The 23141-nt window shown below is 39.8% G+C and overlaps 1 protein-coding gene across 42 annotated transcripts in view; it reads left to right on the top strand.

Moving 5' to 3' along the window:
• Positions 1-23141, top strand: part of PTPRD (protein tyrosine phosphatase receptor type D) — a 1096207-nt gene that overhangs the window by 802225 nt on the left and 270841 nt on the right. The gene's annotated exons all lie outside the window — the stretch shown is intronic.

The following is a 23141-nucleotide window of genomic DNA, read 5'->3' as shown; positions in this document are numbered from 1 at the left end:
GGATGTTCCGGTGCTGAGTCAGACCATGCGCCACATTTATCATGCAGAGTCCGACAGAAATGTGTTTCACTCCCAATGTTAAAGGTGCACCAAAAAAAGTTGGTGCACTCTGTCGGGGCAGTGCAGGGAGCGCCAGATTCATGAAGAAAGGGCGCCACAAATCCTGAATCTGGCGCCCTCTGCATACTACACAGGTAAACTGTACATAGTGTAAATTTCACTGTTTTTATTAAATTTGAGCCAGTATGTTTTAATTGTCATAGTTTTCCAGTGCACATGACATGATAACACAGCTTAAGAAAATGATTCCCATTTAGAATTATTTGAAAGGACTGCCAACAAATAATTAAAATTGGAATAGAAGAACACTTGAGTATTACCGAGCATGCTTGCCAGCAGTGAACAATGAGCAATGAGTGTCTGTCTTAAACCATGCGTTGGCATATGCAAGGACTTCAGCTGATTTGTCTTTAAAACCAATGTTAATTTCAATGTTAACGAAAACAGCCTTTGTAGAATATATGCAGTACCTGAACAGTATTTTGTATCAGGGGCTAATGTGTCTACAATATGAAGACTATTTGTAAGCCCGATACTTCCTCCACACCTGACAGATAGATCAATAACCGTTTCCAGTTTCCAGATAGCTTTCTGGATCTGTGTCCAAGGTCTCACAGACTACTGATGAAGCATAGGAGTTTAAAAAATGAAGGAAATTACAAAGCACTAGGTGATTTTTCATGCACTTTGTAAATGCCATTGTGAATCCATAGCTTATGGGCAGCAGTTGTTTAAAAATATATTAACACGGTTTCAGACAGTTACATTCTGTAGGTAGCACTTTGATAGATACATGGAAAGATAAAAGGGTCTTGATGATGATTACTGTCTGCTCAACTATTACTATTAAATACAAAGATGAAATATGCCATTGATATATATTTTTTATTTTTTTTATTTTCCTTATAAAACATTTATGTCACTTAACTTACTAAGGTAGACAGAAACGGCATGTATCTGTAAGCTCACAGCTCTTTAAAAGATAATACATATGCAACTATAAAGATATTATTTATGACATAGTTACATGCTAACCCTCATGTTATTTGCTGATTAGCTGTTTTCAATGGGATTTCTGTTTGTACCAGCATATTGAACTATTCAGACATGAATATATCCAAAATAAATTCCAAGTGAAGATGTTATCATGGGAATCCTGCAATTTAACCAATGTATTGAATGCTCCTGACATGATCCAGGGGTTTCTTAACTGGTGTTGGAGAGTTCAAATTTTGACCATACAAAGGTGATTGAAGGATGTGTTCTGCTTTGTTGCTATAAAAATGATCCTCTGCCACAGGTTGCTCCATCTATACATCACTAAACCAGTCACTAGGAAACAAACCAATGTGCACTTATGGTTTGGTCCACACAGCCACAATAACAATATATTTAATGGATTTAGACCTCCTAGTTCTAGTACTAGTCCCAGTACATAAAAGTGTGTGTACTATCCCTAGGATATATAGTAATCCACTGTAGCTGCAATATAACAGGAAAGTACTTACAACCTGCATATGTAATATTTTCAGAAGAGGGGGGATATCGTTACCCTTCATTCTGTTCAGCAGGGCACCCTTTACAATTCCTCTCAGTAATAAAACATATTAGTGCTAAACAACACAATGCTTCCACTGCATTCTCTGCCTGGAGTTGATGCCTAAGTTGATGTCCTGCCAGAACGCTGCTGTAAGGGTTGAGATGAGAAGACTCCTTTGCAGGTGTATGAAGTGACTTATAGCCACAGATGGGATACATGCCTCTTAAATACATTGTAAGGCATCCCCTATAACAGTGATGGCGAACCTTTTTGAGGCAGAGTGCCAAAACTACACCCAAACCCACTTGTATAAATAGAAAGTGCCGACATGGTAATTTAAGCAGTAACATGTTCCTACCTGTTTTGTCATGGTTTTTAATTGTATTGGCACCCTGAGGACACCAATACAGTTGAAATAAAGAGGAGAAATTCAGATTATCATTGTAGCTTCCTTCCATGGTACCCTGAAGAGGAAGAACTGCGGGCCCAGAGTAGGAGCTCCAATAATAACGCAGCCTTGTCCACACTTCCTTGCTCCTCCTATAGTCCTGGGCAGCTAACTATTTTTAGCTTTAAAATAGCCCTGATAACAGCACATCCTGGGTGGCCAGGGAGTGCAGGAGGAGGTTGTGAGTCCTGTCTGGAATCTCTGTGCTGGGGTGATGGACTGGGTGCCCACAGAGAGTGCTCCGAGTGCCACCTCTGGCACCAGTGCCATAGGTTCGCCACCACTGCCCTATAACATCAAGCATGACTTTTTCAAGCAACCTTATGACACAATACAGGATAATAGCCAAACCAGAATATCTATTTCATAAGAAACAGACTCCCAACTGTGCACAGCATGGTTTTTTAGTGGTCTTCTAAACACAAAATAAGAAAAGGGGAGCATATGAGCTTAAGGGGGCAAACAATCACAAAAACAGTAAGGGCAGTGAGGGTTACAAGACTTTTTACATGATCAATAAGACCAGAGAGCAGATGTAAAATATATGGCCCATTGGCTTCTACTAGTTTTAAACTAATGTTTTAGGAGTGAAGCAAAATGAATATGTAAGTATATTTCAGTTTAAGCTTCACCAGCTGAATATATACCATTTATTTATGTCAACCGATGTTCAGCCTATGCTGCCTAAGTAACAATGTGATCACAGCTGTTGATATGCACTAATTTGGACAACAGAAACAGATAAGGATTTTGTTAAAACTATACAAATTCTTAATATAATATACAAGCAAATATTCTACTCCATATTAGAAACGGTGAACTTTAACGGTGAACTTTAATATGGTTGATCTTGATGATCATGTGATTGATTTTGAAAAGGCATGAATGGCTTGCCACTTGCACAAACTGCTACTTGCTCCTCAGTTATTTTGCAGCTATTTCGTAAGTCAAGCAAGGTAACAGTTTTAGAAAGAAATGTTTATGTATTAGGAATCGTACTCTTACATTGTGCAAGCAAAGCAGTTCTAAATGTCAGAAAGCATGGACGTGCTTGTAATGTGCTAGTCCAAAATATTGTTGAAAGTCAAGAACTTTTTATAAGTTTAATATTGATGATATTTAGAGATAAAGTCACCTTTATAATATTTACTTTTAATTCATATTGGAGTTTAGAAAATAAAAATATAAAAATAATCTGACACAGACTTCTACCTGTTTTTATCTCCGAATAGCAAATCCACAGATTGAACATTATTTTGCCACCACAGTCAAATCAGAGGGAAAATGTTAGACAGACTATATGACAGATGAGTTATTAGAGTATTTAAGCTGTCAGGAATTAGGTTTATGTAGACACGCCCTCATTAGCAGCAGTGAATGAGTCAAAATGGCACATACATTCATTCCCTAAATCTATCACCTCTCAAATCACACATGAGCATAACACATGTGTAGGGTACTTCATATATTCTTTCTAGACATACATTTTATGTTTCTTTATGCAAACTACCTTCTTGGAGCACCAAGGCTAACACCATGCCTGCTGGTGCACCTGTTTACTTCTTTTTATGCTGTCTGGCACTAAGCAACACCAACCCTTTGCATGATGGTTGAGAACAACAGTGAAGATAATGTGAGACATGAATACCAGACAAATCCTTAACCTGGTAAAACCAGAAGGTAATTTACATATGCCAAAAAAATGTAATTCTCTCGTAAATGACAGATCACTGGTAAACAGGAGAAGTACATTTGTTAAACGGGTATTCTCATTGGGACATTGACATTTAATTTAATTAATCTGCCATACACATACATTTCTTCAACTGGATGTTACTAAAAAATATACCTATGTAATGATAATTTGCCATAAATGTATCCATGTTGTCCTTTAGAAACAAGATAGTTGTCCTTGGATATGACCCCCGCTGCTTGAGTTATCGCACAAAGCAGTTTTTACACATGAAATGTCCAGGCCCAACAGCTGTCCTGTGGTAAAGAATGCTAATGCTGAATCCAGGTGGTGCAGCAGGGCTCAATAGCATATGTGTGACCACCGCTGTGGTGGTGTTTGTATCCTAGAATAGCTGTCTTGTTTATAAGGAACAACATGGCTACCTTTATGTGAAATTATCTACACCCAGGTACCATATTTGGACTATAAGACACACTTTTTAGGAAGAAAAAATCTCACTAAATAGTACCTGTGGCTTATAGTGCAAAGGTCAGAAGAATCCAGCACTGACAAACCCTCCTGACCACTCAAATGCTGATAAAATATTTCAACCAATCTACATGACAGAAGTACCTGTGCACTTCTATCTCCCTGCCGTCCCGATTTGTAAGGCACCAGGACCTGCGCTGATGTCATCGTGTCATGTGTCACATGACCCGGAAGCAGGGCTGTGTTTATACCTGTGCTCTGCAGCTACAGACTGTGGATAGCTGAGGAGCTGCAGGAGAATGGGAGTCCAATGGTATAGAGGAGATTAAGAGCAGATTGGGTGAGTGGAGTCAAAAATAAATGGGGGAAGGAGTTGTTGCTATATGTGTGTGTGTGTTTGGGGAAGTGTAGGGAAAAGTGAGGGGATGTGGAGCTGAGGGTATGTAGGGGCTATTGTAATCATAAGTGGCTGAGGGCTGATGGTATGTGTGGGGGGAGGGAGGTTCAATGTATCAAAACTGTGTGTCCACAGATGGCTCTGCAGATGTAGCAGAGCTATCGGTGTGCATGATTCAGAACAGTTTGTGTGGTAACTATTGCAGAAGTATACATGTGACAATCAGGAAAGTTAAAATGTTGTAATATATATTTTTTTCTTTTTTTTGACGCCCAAAAAGTCTTATAGTAAGTTGCGCCTTGTAAAAAAAATCCAATTTAAGACATATTTCACTATTTCACTATTTCACATAGTTCACCCCTCACACTTTTCCAACCATTCTCTCTTTGAGTGGCTGTAGTATACCGTCCTCCTGGCTCACCCTATCAGTACCTGGACCACTTTGCCTTTTGGCTCCCTCACTTTCTATCCTGTGACATTCCAGCCATCATCATGGGAGACTTTAACATCCCTATTAACATTCCTGTTTCCCCACCCACCTCTCAGCTCTTAGCACTAACTACTTCTATAGGTCCCTCACAACTCTGCGATTCCCCAACTCATAATGAGTTAAACATTGTCGACTTGGTTCTCCCATCAACTTCAATATCGAATTTTACCAATTCTTCCTTTCCACTTTCAGACCATAACCTTCTTTCTTTTACTTTCAATAATTCTCCATTTTCTCTGAATCCTACCACCCATCGCTCATACCACAACCCACATGCCATTGATACTTTCCAACTCACTGAAACCTTACAATCTGCACTGTCCCCCATCTCCTCTTTCACCCCTTCCAAACCTGGCTACTAACCACTATAATCATACTGTCAGAAGAGCCCTAGATGAAATGGCACTGCTCTCTATCGAAAACTTTCAGCACAGATGCAAGCAACCTTGGCACACATTGCCAAATGTCTGTGGAGAAAATCGCGCACTTCTGCTGACTTTCTACACTTCAAATTTATGCTAAAGACCTATAGCTCTGCACTTCACTTTGCTAAAAAGATATTTTTACTATTTTACTCATCTAATATCTTCTCTCTTTAACAACCCCAAAAGGCTCTTTGATACCATTCACTCCTTGCTAAAAACCAAAGTTGCAGCCACCTGTTACAGACATTGGGGCTGAAGATCTGGCCACCTACTTTAAAGATAAAATTGAATGTATTTGCCAGGAAATAATTTCTCAATCCACTCACCCCACTAAACCCCTTCCCTCAGGTACCTTACCTTGTTCGCTCTCTTCCTTTGAGCCAGTCACAGAGGAGGAAGTGTCCCTTCACATCTCGTTCAATCTCTCTCCCCAGCAGTCATTTCTAACTTTACTAAAAACTTCAACCTCTCTCTTCTGGTGTCCTCCCCTCTTCTTTCAAGCAGGCAGTTGTTACCCCATTACTAAAGAAAACATCCCTGGACCCATCCAGCGCTACTAACTATCAACCAGTTTCAAACCTCAGTTTTATCTCCAAACTCCAGGAATGCCTGATCTATTCTCAAATAACCTGTTATCTCTCAGCTAACTCTCTCCTTGATCCCCTACAATCTGGTTTTCAAACTATGCACTCCACTGAAACTGCTCTTACTAAAGTCTCCAATGATCTCCTCACTGCTAAATCCAAAGGTGACTATTCACTCCTCATTCCTCTGGTCCTATCGGAAGCATTGGATGCTTCCCTCCATTGGCCTAAAGGACACTGTACTCTCTTGGTTTTGTTCCTATCTCTCAGACTGCACTTTCAGTGCCTCCTTTTCTGGATCTTTCTCTTCTCATCTTCCTCTCACTGGCAGGGTTCCTCAGGGCTCAGTCCTAGGTCCTCTTCTCTTTTTCCTATAAACTGCCCCCATCAGACAAACCATCAGCTGATTTGGTTTCCGGTATCATCTCTATGCCGATGATACCCAGCTGTATACTTCTGCAGGTAACATCATCCGGAGGCTTATAAGAAGATCTTATGGCACCTTCTTCTCCTGGATCTGGGACCTATAACAACTACAGAACATGATTGTGAATATTTAGCTGGTTATGCAAATAGGGCTAGACTGGCAAAGCAAGAACCTCTTGTCTGGCTCAAACAGAGGATCCCAGGTAGAATAGGCAGTGGGTGTCCTGATGCGGCATCTTTAATAGTGTTGTTTACTGGTGAGAAGATCTCCATTATTAACTGCACTGCGAAAAATGATTGTGGATCATTATTGTCCTACATAGAAAAAGTAGACTGTTGGAAACCAACCACATTTGACATTTGGAGACTAAAACCAAAATTTAAAGGAAAGTTTATTAAAAAGGTTTCAAAAGATTTTCTTATTCTAAAACTTCTTCATTATTTGTGAGGATTAATAAGAGAAAAATTATTGACATTAATGCAAGTTTTATCTAACTAAAAAAGGACAATGTTTTGCTTCCTGTACACCATTGATAGAAACAGACAGGTTTATGGCAAAATAAAATGAGTACTAAATGTGTCTTCTAATCACTTTCTAATCCTTATTTAACCTATGCTTTATTAGAGCTGCTAGACAAATGACTTACTTAATTTCCAAAGACAGCTTGTCATATTAATTAGAAATAATTACAATACACAGCTACGATAGTTCACACTGAAGACATGAGAAAGGTAAATGGATTTTATCCTCTTGTTGTTTATTAAATAGTTTAACCAGCTCATCTATCCTTGGGACCCCTCCAACAAGTACTGGAACGTCAAATGATAAAATTAGGCAGAATTTTCCTTTCTTTTTGAAATGGTTTATTTTTCCAACATCCATAGGGACTTGTGCCAAAAATGAAATTCTGCATGCACTATAGAGTCTTGTACGCCTTTATGTTTAGCCATCAAGTGAATATATCAAGTCTGCTGGGGATTCTATTGGTTATTACCATTTGTCACAGTTTCCTGCATGTCATTTTCTTCAAAAGAACAGCCAGGAGGCAAATAACACTGCATTGGATTATCTCAAAGTATCTTTTGAGTATAATGCTGATGTTTCCTGTTTTGGTCTGCAGGAATTCACTATGCATACCTGTGAAGAGGAGAAAAAAAACTTCTTATCTCTTTGGCTTATTCACAAAAAAAAATCCAAACTTGCATAGATTTCCAATAGCTCCTATCCTAAATTTTGCAAGCAGGACACCTTAAAGAGAAAAGGAAATTTAAAAAAGAAGTTTTAAAGAACAACAATACTGTCCGTGGTCAGGTCAACATCACTTTCTCTTGTCACTTACCGTCTAATTGACTGATCTACAGATTTTCACAAGTGTTTTAATGCTGTTTAAGCATAGACAGTGCTTTGTTGCAGTTTTAATAAATTGTAGGTATCAATCCAACATTTACATAATGGATTCTGGCAAACATCTTTGTGCATAAATGCGAGCTACGCTTTGCAAACACCCTTGATTAACTAGTGCTTGTGATTTTCTTACCTATGTACGTTACACACAATCAATCATGATTTGAAGGAAGTGTCAATAATATTGAAACAAATTGTAGGATGTAGTAAAAATGTGAAAGGGCTTCTCATTGCAATCATTGTGGCTGTTTAACTCTTCTCAGCCAAACCAGACGCTAGTTGCATTGTCTACTTAAAGTAATGGAGTAAATACAGCATAGAATTAGGCTCATTTCTAAGCATCAGCCAGTATTGCTTTTTAATGTGGCAAGTTGTTATTAATGTGCTCTATATCCATATTGTGAATATTTTTTAAAATATACTTTTTTTTATATATATAATTATTTATTAATGCATATTACAAGACATATAAACTATGCTATTTTCTTATTTGTACAATTATTATATTTTGGATGCCATTTTTGTAATAGACCTTTAAAGGGGTTGTGTCACCATTGCACATTTCTGTAATTGGGTCCAATGCATTGTGACAAGTACTTTCACCATTTACACTTATTACAAAATAAGTGTTTTTTGTTCTGGTTGCTGGCGCCCCCCGGTGGTAGCTGTGTCCCGTCCTGAGCAACAGCTGATCTGGCCGAGTCTGCGCACAGGGAGTCAGTCAGCTGTTCTCCACTACAGATCACTCCACGGGCTCACAGCTCCTCTGCACACTGAGAGGTCACCTGACACACTGCAGCCAATAGGAGGTGAGAGAGAAGGAGGGGCAGAGATTGTGCTGTGATGGCCACTGCTCACCAGCTACACAGGGGCCTACAGCAGCAGATACAAGGTAACTGCAGCCAGACATGTCTGCCCAGAGGAGTCCTCCCCTAACATGGATCATAGCAATGTAGCAGCCCTTCCTCCCTCCACCATTAGTCAGGTCACACAGGAGGCTGCAGAGATAACACAAGTAACAGGCTGAGCTCTGACCTCTCCTGATGCAGTCCTCCTCCTGTACTCTCCACCATGCACTGTCCCTCCATGTTACCCTGCTCTCCTGCAAAGGGGCCCCTGTGCCTGACTAGCAGGGAAGTCGCTAAACATCAGCAACATGTGAGAAGCTGTCATCTATCTATCTCTCTATCTCCTATCTATCTCTCTATCTATCTATCTATCTATCTCTCTCTCTATCTATCTATCTATCTATCTATCTATCTATCTATCACATATCTATTACATATCCATCTATCTATCTATCACATATCTATCTCTATCTCCTATCTCTCTATCACATATCCATCTATCTATCACATATCCATCTATCTATCTATCTATCTATCTATCTATCTATCACATATCCATCCATCTATCTATCTATCTATCTATCTATCTATCTATCACATATCTATCTATCTCCTATCTATCTATCTATCTATCTATCTATCTATCTATCTATCTATCTATCTATCACATATCTATCTATCTATCTATCTATCACATATCTATCACATATCTATCTATCACATATCTATCTATCTATCACATATCTATCTATCTATCTATCTATCTATCTATCTATCTATCTATCTATCTATCTATCTATCACATATCTATCTATCTATCACATATCTATCTATCTATCTATCTCCTATCTATCTATCTATCTATCTATCTATCTATCACATATCTATCTATCTAGTGATTTGGTTGCAATTCCTTACAAAATACACAGAAAGAGATTCAATCAACATACAAAAATACAAAAGTTTATTAGTAAAAGTTATAAAAACAACTATTGCACCTAATTTTGTACAATCAATGCATACAAGAAGAGCAAAACAATGTATTCTCACAGCATCATGGTCGGTCAGGCGGACAGTAAAGTGTAAATATGTCGGAGGTCTAGAAAAATGCAGGGACAGCAAACTCCATGCGTATCCTCTCTTCAAAGTGACTTCCTCAGGGGTAAGTGGCACTTTGGAGTGACGATACACGTGGGGTTTGCCTCCCCTGCAACCACCTAGACTTCCGCCATGCATGTCAGCCTGACCAACCATGATGCTGTGAGAATACATAGTACATGTGTACTATGTGCAGTGACCTGTGTAGTGTGCAGGGGGCGCCAGATTCAGGATTTCTGGCGCACGTTCTTCATGAATCTGGTACCCCTGCACTGCTTTGACAGACTGCACCAACTTTTTTTGGTGCACTTTTAACATGGGGCGTATGACACATTTCAATTGGACTTCTATTGGATCAGTAAATGCAGGGACTATTTGAGCACAGCAGGTGGAAGGAGACTCTGAAGGCTGAGCGCTCTGTAGCACTGAGTTGTGCAATAACTGCAGCTGTCAGTGCTGTGCATGTGCCTGGCCCCTCCCACATCTGCTTCTGTGTGGAACAGAATAGAGGCTGAACAAGCATCATAATAACAAATAGAAAGGTACTTTTACTTCCAGGTAACCATGACAAATAGATTTTTGAAATATTTTAACCTCTTTGACAGCTTTTTGTAGTCAATTGTTTCGTGGCATAACCCCTTTAAGGATCCCACCAGGTTGATATACTGTACTGCAAATTTATCAAAGCAGGCATACAAGCCCTGATATAGTTGCAATTCCTTGTGCAAAGCCAGGAATTGTGACTATTTACCCCTTTAAGCTAACCCCACACCAAGTGCTCATAAAGTGGGCCGTGCCTGACAGTGAACTGGCTATAGCGCAATTTTACACCAGCGGAACCTGGCCTCGAACTGCCCTACCACATCAGCCCATTGGATATTTCAGAAGACCAGAGCCTCAGGAGGTGCATGGGTAGGTGCATTGTGCACTACCACATCATGCAACAGCATATGTTAACCCCCCAGTAAGTAAAAACAAGCACACATGGGATGGGCAGCAAGGGTATTGAAATATGGAAAAGAAACCATGAAAAATGGGAGCCTCCTTTGATAACCGTAATCTAACCAGGATGTGCAGCAGTTCAGTCAATCTTTTGTTCAGTAGAGAGGGATCTGCAGGGAAGAAAGACATTTCTAACAACCCCGCTGTAGTGAACACAGAATAAAAAAGCTACTTCTGCTAGATGTTGTGCAGTGAGGTACACAGGCCTGTGTCTCAGTGGGTAAATACTTTACTATACACTTTTATGAGCAATGTTGCCATACAGCATATGTTGTCTTTCCTATGTAAAACAGCCTTGTGAGGGTAGGCTTATACAAAATGTTCAATAAGAGCCATGGGAGCTTCAGTAGGCCCCCAGATTGCTCCCCCTTTTGAGGCCATGTGTGGGTAACAATGTCATTCAATATGGCAGAGTTCAATAAGAGCCATGGGAGCTTCAGTAGCCCCCCAGATTGCTCCCCCTTTTGAGGCCATGTGTGGGTAACAATGTCATTCGATATGGCAGAGTGCAAGAGTGCAATTTGAACCCTAATTCTAAGGGCTTATACCCATGATTAGGATGGGTGCCAACACTGGGTGTCAGATGGTGACTGCTTTATTATTGGTCATCAATGTTACATTTGCAAGAGTCTAACACATAGCACTGCTCTCAGCAGGTGATAAATAATCAAAGGAAAAGAAAGTAAACAGCACTGTTCTCAGTGGAAAGGCTAACCAGATCGCTTCAGCTTTGCTCTCATTAAAATGAATGGGAGTTGACCTAGAGTAAACTACATGAAAGAGAAGATGGAGCTGTCTGGCGAGGATAGGTCATCAATATTTTTAGTCCAGAAAACCCCTTTTAATCATATGCACCTATATAGATGAAGGATGAAACGGGAACAAATGATTAGAACAGTAAATGGAAATGTAGAATAAAAATAATACATCTTTTTGGTTATTACAGTAGTAAAATACAGCATATAGTATAGTAGCACTCCCGTGTGCAGCCGCGTGCCTGAAACTTTTACAGCAACATCCTAACCTTGTTCAGTTGTTGCTTGTGCATGTCTAGAGCTTCAGGGCATGTACACGCGTGTTCAGTTGTGAGGTGAGCCAAACTTTCAAGCTTGAAATTGAAAATGACTTGCAACATATTGTTTTACATCCAGGTTTTGCACTGGTATATTAGAACTCTTCTATTTCACCAGCCTACCATTATTTGCGATTTTCTATATGCATACCAGTCAGCTGATGGCAGATAACCTACAAAAGTAGCAAAGTGTACATAGCTAAGCTCACCAAGCTGTATTATGTTACTGAAAGCAGTTTACCTTGAATAAAATAGGATAAATCTTTAAATCTTTTATGGGGACAGTAGAGAATACTAAATAGTTTCAGCCATATAGGTGTGCTTACAAATCTGTATTTTGCAAATCCTAGACTCAAACTAACTGAATAAAATGTTTACATTTTGTTTATGTCTACTTGCAAAATACCTGTAATCTTTTTGTATTTGTTATCCAAGGCCTCCTTCCTTCTAAAATCAACTTTCAAAATTATGCTCATGAAGGGCTCTGGGGGATGTTACTAGAGCCTCTCCCCAATGTAGCTTCACAAGCTGTTACACCATGCAGTAACCCTTCTTCATTAGCATAATAATGACAGCTAAATCTTATGGTTTCTTATTGATTGTTATTGGTACTGTGTTTGAGTTGGATCACTCCTATAAAGTATCTCTTGTGATCCATGGTCATCATTATCCTTCAACTACAAAATAATAATTAATAGAGAAATAATGGTATAAAGTGGATATTTCTCTTTTACTGTAAATTTACCAAAACATTTCCAACTTTATAAACATATAAAGGGAACTTCAAGAATTGTGCACCATGTTCAAACCGTATATACTCGAGTATAATCCGACCCAAGAATAAACCATGATACTTCATTTTACCACAAAAAACTGGGAAAAATTATTGACTCGAGTATAAGTCTAGGATGGGGAATGCATTGGTCTCAGCTTTCCCCCAGTAGATAGCCAGCCCTCTGCCCCCCATTATATAGCCAGTCAGCCCATGACACAGTATATAGCCATCCAGCACATGTCCTCTAGTATATAGCCAGCCAGCACATGCCCCCCAGTATATAGCCAGCCAGCATATGCCCCCAGTATATATCCAGCAATCACATGCCCACCCAGTATATAGCCAGCCATCCCATGCCCCAGTATATAGTCAGCCCCCTTCCCTCCAGTATATAGCCAACCCCATGCCCCTCCAGTATATAGCCAGTACATGCCCCCAGTATATAGCCATCTAGCTCATGCTCCACATTATATAGTCTACCAGCACATGCCCTTCAGTATATAGCTATCCCCTGCCCCAGGAATAGCCTGCCAGCACATTCCCTACAGTATATAGCCAGCCAGCAAATGCCCCCCCCCCCAGTATATAGCCAGCCACCATATTTCCCCCAGTATATAGCCTGCCAGCTCATTTGCTTTGATACACAGCCTGTCAGCCCCTTGTATGTCACCTTTGTATGTTTCCCTTGCAGGTCTTCCTCTTCATTGTTAGCGGCCGGTCACGGGTCCTGCGCAAACATAGGGGAATATTTATCATACACCAGCAATCGCCTCTTGATGTATTGGGCAGGCTTCTGCGCTGCGTTTATTCTAAAGGCAACCGGTGACTTTTCACATGTGAAAAGTCTACGGCAGCAACGAGTGCACCTGCCTGGGGACAGTAATGCCCCACACAGGCCCACTCCCGGTGGAGCCCCCCCTTCACACCCCACTGGCCTGAAGGTGGTGGATTGGGGCAAATAATCGAAAGTGCTAGCAACTGATGTGGCGCAGAGTTCCTGATAAGTATTCCCCATAGTGTGTGTGGCCAGCGCTCAAGGACCTGTGATCACCAGCCGACAGCAATGAAGAAGAATACCTGCCAGGGGGAAGGGAGTGTCAGAAAGATGAGCAGTACATTTTATTTTTTTTATAGACGCGATTATAAGCTGAGTTTAGTTTTTTTTAGCTTATATTCGGCTAATACTAAAGTATATAGGTAGTTAGATTATCTACTAGTTATATAACTGGTCCCTGCATATTCATTCACTACTAGCCTCTATTCTAAGCTATTTTCAGAAACAACATTTAGTTAGAAGGGTTGGCAATTTTCAGCAAATAATTGATATTGTTTATGTAATGAAAAGTTATACAATTTTCAATATACTTTCTGTACCAATTCCTCAAGGTTTTCTGGATCTCTCATGTCCTTGTGATGGACATGCAGGTGCATGAGCCGTTATATCACTGAGAGTAATCAGAGCCGTGTGATATAATGGTCCTGCACTTGTGTGTCCTTCAGAAGACCATGGATAGATTTCTATTCACTGGAAGTAATCCTAGAAGCTTTCTATAGCAGGAAAGCAAGCAGAGATCTAGAAAACTGTGAGAAATTGATAAAGAAATTATATTGGAAGATTGTATAACTTTCCCTTACACAAACTATATCAATTATTTGCTGAAAGTGGACAACCCCTTTAATTTTGATTATTGTATAGTGCCAATAGTGTATAGCAATTTTGGGGCTGAAACAATGCGAACTGTGTCAACACATATTAACACACATGTGATCAATAATGCCACTGATGGATACGTAGTCACTGGATGCATTTCACTTCTGGTCTCGGACCCGAAGCCCAGGGAGCTTGCATTACACTGTTTGTGTTTTTTTTTACAACTACTATGTTAAAGTATTGATAGGAAGTCTTGATAAACACTAGAAGTGAGTGTTACACTTAAAGCAAATTATTGATACAAGAAAAGTTAGATTTTACTCTTAGAAATCTTCCTTATTTTAGGATTAATTGAAGGTTTTTCCTGGCAATCTGCTGAATGTGTAAAAGAATATAGCAGCTTACTTGAAAAATGTAGTTCATACATTTCCTGAGACAATATAAAACAGCATTGTCTTATTAACCTTTTCACAGATATTTGGGTGGCTGCCAAAGATTAACCTAAAAATCTTCTGGTGAATACTTACATGAAATTTTAAGACAAGGAGGTTATTTATCATTAGGCAGAGGCGTTGCACAGAGGTCCTGATAAATATCCCCCTATGTCTTTGGAGCTCCACGACATGTCAAATTTATTAAAGTGGCTTTGGCCCTTTGATAAATCTGTCGGTTAGTGCCTCTATGTTACCGTGGCAAAAATCGCAAAAAAAGTCCAGCACAACCAATGTTAATAACCTTAGCCTCTATGATGGAGTCACTACAAATACAGGTGGTCCTCTACTTAACGACGCCTGACTTACAGACAGACCCCTCTGCCCAATGTGACTTCTGGTGAAGCTCTCTGGATACTTTACTCTCTGGCTGCAATGATGTCTTTAATGAAGCTTTATTGATAATCCTCTTTCCCATCACTGCAAAACATTTTGAAAATCCAATTGTCACTGATACAAAAAATATTTTTGTCTGGAGCTACAACTATAAAATATACAGTTCCGACTAACATACAAATTCAACTTAAGTACAAACCCAAGGAACCTATCTTGCACGTAACCCGGGCACTGCCTGTACAAAGGTACAGATTAATCCCAATGCCATTTTATTACTGATTCCGAAAATTACTGTCTGTGCCTTTACAAATACTGTATCTAAAGTTCACAAATAAGAGGTGTTACACCAGGTATGTTATAATTATAGGTCATTTAACATATTGTGGCAGATTTATCAAAAGTGTTGTAAGGTAAGATAGTGCAAAGTAGGACTAGACAGTCTTTTGCTGCACAAGATTTATCACTGTGCCTGATGCTCAATGACTGATTTGGTGTAGTGTAAGATTTTCTAGTCATAGTTTGCACCTCCTATCAGTTGGCTTAGTTTACGCCTGAAAACTGTGCCAAAATTATTTTTTGATGCAAACCTCCTTTGTCATACTTGCCATTAAAGTGCCTGAAAACTGTCTAAAACTGGTGAAGATAGTTTATGGTGCAATTCTCACTGATTTCTGACTTATCAACAAATTGATAAGAAAGATAACGAAGCACTACAATACCATAGAGCTAAACTTTCATTTTTAAACACTTCTGATAAATCTCCCCCTTTGTGTATACAAACTCCATCTATTCTGAAACTCTTGAACTTAAAAAAGCTGTCAATGACTAAGTGGGCGAAAGGGCTCATATAACTTTTCATTTGCTTGTCGTGGTTTAGCAATAGTAATAGGCTAGTAATTGCTGCTATAGTGACAATTTTTTTCTAATCAACCAACAGTAACCCACCCTTCCCTGCGGTCTACCCCTTCGGTTCCCTGCAGGAGATCTCTTCACTGTGTCATGGATGGACCCGCGATCCTTGTCGCAAATCGTGGGCACATCCGTGCCTCTTCCTGTGGCACAGCGCCCCCTGGCCCAGACTCACCTCTCCACGAATCTGCTTCCCGTCCAACCAGGCCGCGCATGGCCCCGCTCCTAGGGCGTGTGCGCGCCGGCTCTCCTCGTCTTTAAAGGGCCAGCTTCCTCCTGATTGGCGCTGGCTGATTGGCGCTGGCTAAGTGAAAGCCCTCCAGTGTTCCTGCGATTCGAGTGTCCCATGTCTGCTGTGTTTCCCATGTCTGCTGTGTTCCCGTGGTCCTGTTCCTCCGTTCTTGTACCGTGTGCCACTTCCTGTGTCCAATGGTGCCTTCAGTCCGTGCCAAGCATTACCAGTGTTCCTCCGTGTTCCTGCTGTCATCTTAGGCTTGGACTGTTTCCTGCATTTCCTGCTGTACTACCTTGGCTGCCACAGCAGGCTTAGCCACACCCGTGGAAAGACCTGGTGGCACCCCGCCGCAGCAAGACCATCCCGCTTTGAGGCGGGCTCTGGTGAAGACCTGGTCCCACTTAGACTCCGGGTGTCGGAAGACTTAGGGTCCACACACTCTTCCCTAAAAGACTCTCTGACAGTTCGTCCCTATGAACTGTGACACACTGAACTGTTCGAGATCTCCTCACTGACCATAGAACAGCCCTCCTCCCTTTGTTGAGTGACTTCTGTTTGGATACTACAGCAGTTACTCAAAGCAGAGGTGCTGTGCTGTGCTAGATTACACACCAGTGCACCCGAGTGCTTCAATTACACACATAAAACTCTGAAATATAAATGAAGGATTATGGTGTTCTACACAGATTTTATTGACTGAAAATCTAACATTAACAATAAAAAAAACGTTCAAATGAGAATCAAACTGTTCGGAATGTATCAAAGATTTCTAAATAGAGAATGGAGAATGGATTTCTAAATAGAGAATAGAGAAAGGCCATGGCTGTGTAGTGTATAACAACCTTGCATTTCGGTAGTACTATTGCAGCTCTACACATATTTGTGTTGAATTTAATTTGTTTTGTTGTTTTTATTTTTTTAACATACCATTCAAGGTGGTTTTACAATTAGTTATAAACTAGTATGTGCGGATGTGGGAGCATTATAAAGAATCATGTCTATCTAATGTTCTGCTTGATAAGTGCATTAGCTATATGATGGTAATTGCTGGCACAACATGCATTCTTTTGCCAAATCATGCATACTAGAGGAACTCTCCAGGCACAGGGATGTTTTATATATCCATTAGTACTCATCAACATCAACAAATTGCTAATTATTTTGATTATCCTCTTTGCTTTCTTATTGTCATTATTACCCCCTGGACTGACAATATGTAAATTAGGAGCTTCCACAACATTGAAACATATTGACCTGGCAAATCAGTAAACTCTTTTGTGTTACCATATTTTTTATTACATTTGGTAGAATCACTTTGTAACATGTAGATGCAGCCGTGACAAGGCATTTGCAGATGGTTGAATAACGTGGCCTATAGTTCTTGATATGTATAATAGCTTATACGTTCAAGCATTTTACATGTTGTATTCATTTGTATGGGAAGAGAAGTCTCATATCATACTGCATGTTGTATAAACCTAATAATAGGATAGTTGTTTTCAGTGCCATCACAAAGAAGCACTTCTGCTGAAATGAAACTAGTGCTCCATATGGCAGAGATTATTGTTGTGCCACTACAGTGCTTCAGTTTGGGAGGCAGGAGGTTGTGATGGGGATTGTGCACCCATATGTTTGCTTGTGAAGTTGCTCTTTGCTGGCTATTAAGTGCTGGCAGTAACAGATTTTACCAACTGCTGCAGAGGGAAGGGGGGGGGGCTAATAGACTACACTCATGTTCATTTCCTACTCCTGTTCATTTCCGATGGATATGATGATTATTATTTATTTTAGTAAACATTTTTAGGCTTTTAGCTTGCAGGATTCACTTACTGGAGGACTGAAATTGCTAAAGGTTTGACATTCTTTAAAATGAATCCTAAGCATCTTTGCTGCAGAGACTTCTTTAGTCTTTTTACACATGCACAACTGTATAACAGGTCTACAGACCTCCTGAACACTTAGACCCCAAGTCTAATAACTACTAAACTACAACTATTCTTATACATCAAGTCTTTTAACTTCCTAACTATAATTTTAAACACTGTATATTCTGTATATTTCATATTTTCTTGAACACTCCTGGCTTTGGCTTACACCTACAGATGGAAAATACTGAGCTGAATACCACCCTATAAATGATACCATAGTGTACAGTAGGTTTACAAAGATAAAGTAAAACTTTATTTCATGGTAAGCATACGAAATGTACATTTAGACGATAATAGATTCACGTCATTATGCAGACCTGAGAGATTAATGCGGACTGTGCTACACAGATAAACAGAAGCATATAGAATGTGGATATGAAGAAGGTGGTCTTCAGATTTCTTTTCATCTGTAAATAAGCTGTGGTCTCTTTCGCCTGGAAAAAATGGAATATGTTTCCACTTGTGGTAACTTAACATAAAGTTTATATTTGAAACAACACACACACACAAGAAGTAGCACAAAGGGTAAAAAATGGAGTAAAAATGGATGATTGCATCTTTCTTTGCAACTGTTCTTAGGGCCCCTTCTGCTTTCTTATAAAAGCAAAAGGCTGAAATCTGATACGAGGAATTCACTGTACAGGCCTGTGGAAGAAAAGGGGGAGGAAGTCTAGTTCATTCTGATTTGTTCTGTGATGCTGGCAAGAAAGGGGGGAGAGCAGAGACCCATGCTGTTTATAAAACCAAGAAAAAAACATATTGTGTGATAAGCCAAACTTAGTATCACGCTTGTAACTCTTGAATGTGGAGACGTTCTAGAGAGAAGCAGTGTGTTTACAGGCAGATTGAAACGCCTGGATGGAAGATTACACTCTGAAAGGAAAGGCTGGATCACATAAAGGGATCAGTGGAAATTTGCAGGAAATAGGAGCAGGGCATGAATTTGCCTCTTGGCCTCACTTCATCTAGTGAATTGCAGGAGGATGATGGCCAAATGTTTCCTTATGCCTGCTCTCTAAATATAATGAAAGTTCACAGATCTTGCAATATGCTTAATTGAATGGGTAAAAAAAGTCAAGTTGACCTTCAAATGAAATGAAGTCTTTTAAAAGACCATTTTAATTTGGCAAATTATTCATTACAGGATTTTTGGCAAGAAACGTTACATTTTATTACTGTTTGTGCTTACAGTTCCTTCTTATATAGAGTGGCTGTATTGGTATACCATATGAAGTTATATCTACATTTTATGCAGTGTTATCATTAAAAAAGGGACTGGAAAAAGGATGTATAAGTCACCTACTATAGGATCCAAAGAGAAAATGCATGCAGAGTATTTAAATGTGAGTCTCTGCTTAAATTTTGACTTTACACCATGTTCAGTATTCACATGTACTTTAGAAAGGTTTTACGTGACACTTAGCATGTCAGCCACACTTATTGAAATGCTACCAGATCCCAAAATTACTTCACAGATGTAAGCAGTGATGTGTTGTATATTTTATTAGCTTTCTTGACATAGCTTTTTTATCTTTATAACTTTTTACTGCAAGGAACATTGTACATTGTGGTGCAGGGTGATGATGGGCAGCAGAGAAAACTGGTTTAAAGAGGACCTATCACTTGGAAAAAACGGCACTAGGAGCTACTTACTAAAGTAAGCTGCTCTTAGTGCTACAACAGATGTAGCAGTGTTACACTGCTAGCGTTATTGTGACCTGATAACGCTAGCAGACACTGCCGCACTGTACAAAAGAAATGCCGGTCCGCCCTGTAAGCGGTTGGGCGTATTCATAATGGGACGGTCCAAGGCACTCCCCCTGACCGTCCCTCTCATTCCATAGGCCGGCGGTGACCGCCAGGCTTCATGCGGCAGTCACTGCCCCTAATCCCGCCCCCTTATGAATACGCACAACCACTTACAGAGCGGTCCGGCGTTTTTAGTGTACAGCGCAGCAGAGTCTGCTAGCTTTATTGAAGGTTTCTGATAACGCTAGTAGTGTAACACTGCTACATCAGTTGTAGCACTAGGAGCTGCTTACTTTAGTAGTGCAGTTTTTACAGGTGACAGCTCCTTTTTAACTGTAGGAAAACAGGGAAATTTTATTTTCTCTAAAATGGCAGATAGATAGGTCTGCTCGGCTTCCTTGCCATTGTCTGTCTGCCTTTAAGCTATCCTTATCCATAGGGCCCCATTCACTGTTGAACGCCAAAAGTGTATCCCTTACCATTCAACACTACACACATCATTACTACCTTTTCATTCACTACATAGTAAAGTGTAGTCCACTTCACTTTCCTATTTGAGGTATATGTAACAAAAATGATACCATGTGGCATTTTTCTCTGATGCCTATACGATGGCTTAATAGGAGCTTTCAATTACTGAGCAACCGATATTAACTGCAATCTTTCTTTACTACCATACTTGAGCATACTACTAGTTTAAGTTTGATCCAGACTTACACACAATACTGCAGTGGCAATCTGTGAGCAGAATTTGGAAACTACTACCAGTATATTGTCATGCAGTTTAACACCTTTCCTTTTGCTTCCAACCAAGGGCATAATTAGGAAAGGCAGGGTCCCATCGCATACATTTGAGTTAAAATCCCACACATTTATACCCTCATATTCACACATTTACTGTATATACGTATATACAATACATGCACATACAGCATAAATACGCATACACTATATACACACCAGATATACATATATACAGCATTTACACCCTTGCAGCATATACACATCACATTTGAACACACATATGGAGTATATACACACAGCAAATACACACATAAATACAATACCGTATACAAACATACAGCATATACGTGTCTAATACCCCCTAATACCTCAGATGCTGGGGCCCCGTGACACTGAGTGTCCCATAGCAGCTGCTTTGGCTGCTACCCTTGTAGTTAAACCCCTGCTTTCAACTGTAGTGCAGGTCACTATTAGAAGAGGGGAAAAGATGTAACTTTGTCTTTGCCACATTTGACAACGATGAACATGTATTATACACAGCTCTAACATTTACTATAAGTTCCAGCGTGTCTGTGGGGCCTGTGCAGTTGAAAAGCAGAATTCTGCTTTCTTGCACAGGCCATGTGTTGTATTGCTGCTTAAATGTAGTAAACAGAGACACAACTTGTTACCGATTTTTGGAAGCAGAAAGCAGCCATCTTTTTCTAACCAAACATGTATATAGGACTCACCAGAGTCTTGATAAACTACCATGGACTGGAGCTTTCCTGCTACCAGTGTGTAATCCACATCTTATGGGACTGTTGTTGTTTGAACTGTTTATACTCCTAATACATGTAAATACACTGTATTATACATTCCTCTGCAACACTTCATAATGTTTTGATTCATTATTAAATAGTGTAATGAATGGATCTTAGTTGAGAAAGATTACATTAACTAGAGAAATACTGGAGAGAATAATATAAGATCATTAAGTGGAAGTGGAAGCAAGATGTCTGGGAGATGAATATTCTAACTTCCTGAAAATAAGACAAGAAGATTGAAATTGTATTCAATAGAAAGTAATAGGAAGACCTAACGGAACTGGACTGGATATAAATAGGAAAATGGAATAATGCACACACTGAAAGCACAGGAAAGAAGGGCAAAAGGAGTTAGTATGAAAGAAAGAAAGTTTGGAGGGGGTGGGTTGTGAAGAGGTGAACTTAAATAAGCAATGTACTCTAAATCCAGATGCATGAAGCCACGTGTAAAGGTAATATCAAAGAATGAATGATATTACAATATCTGCTTTCACAATAGAGAAAGTTAGGAAACTAAAGGGTTCTAAAAATTCAGGGAGGCTTTTTGGATCTTCTGTCTGGACACTCGACGATCCAAAGATGGTGAATTCATGAACCATTATTTAGGATGTCTATTTTTTGGTAAAGCAACATAGGAGGTTATTTATCATATGCTGGTGTTTCTGTGTGTATGACAATGGTGGTGGCGGCTGCGCTACGCCAGGTTGGGGAATTTTCACTTTTTACTTTTGCAGAGGTGTCGGGCAGGAACCGCCCACTATACCTCGCCCCTTCACATCTCTCCATGCCCCCTTGGTGTGGAGCTGGCATTAGGGTGGAAATAATCGCAATTGTTGGCGATGCATAAGCATTTGTGATTATTTCAGGGCTTCTACAACAGTTTTCTGGCATAGAAGCCCTGTTAAAGGTTTTTGATTCTTCAGTAGGTGTGTTCTCATGGATTACACTAGTGTAAGTGAATTGGTTCTTCATAGTCCAAACTTCTGTTATTACAATATTTGTTCAGGCAAGATTAAGAGCATGTGCCCTGCCAGAAAGGCACTGGAGTTTTCATGTATGTATCCCTCAAAATGAATAATGATCAATATAAGAAGCCATTGGATACTTGGAGATGGGTGGTTATCTTTTGATAGATTTTATTCTGACATCCATTATCTATTTGTCCCTCCTACTGTTCCTTGATCATTGAAACTAATGATAAGCAACACCAGAGCTGTCAGATACTGCCACTCATTTTGTGCTGCTTCTATCCAATCTGTTAGACAAGATTGTTCTGTCTATGGTTGTGTCCATTAATAATCCCACAATGATCATCAGAAAGGGTTGGGTAGTGTAGTAAAGGGGATAGCTCTACATATATGGTGTGTTAATGTGAAGTCATGATACCAAGTGATACAATGCAGTTTGCTACTTATACAATCAGAACTTCTCTGTATTAGAGTTGCTTGGCTCTATAACTAACCTATAGGCCCTTGAGTATAATGTATTGTTATAGAATTAGTCTCAAGACACCTTAGGGTCCCCCTAAATTTACACCCCTGCCTGGCCAAGCTGCAGT

The sequence above is a fragment of the Engystomops pustulosus genome, chromosome 1, assembly GCF_040894005.1.
Source record: "Engystomops pustulosus chromosome 1, aEngPut4.maternal, whole genome shotgun sequence".
In the NCBI taxonomy this organism is placed as follows: domain Eukaryota; kingdom Metazoa; phylum Chordata; class Amphibia; order Anura; family Leptodactylidae; genus Engystomops; species Engystomops pustulosus.
The sequence above is the reverse complement of the archived record's forward strand: the minus strand, read 5'-3'. Positions and strand labels throughout refer to the sequence as shown.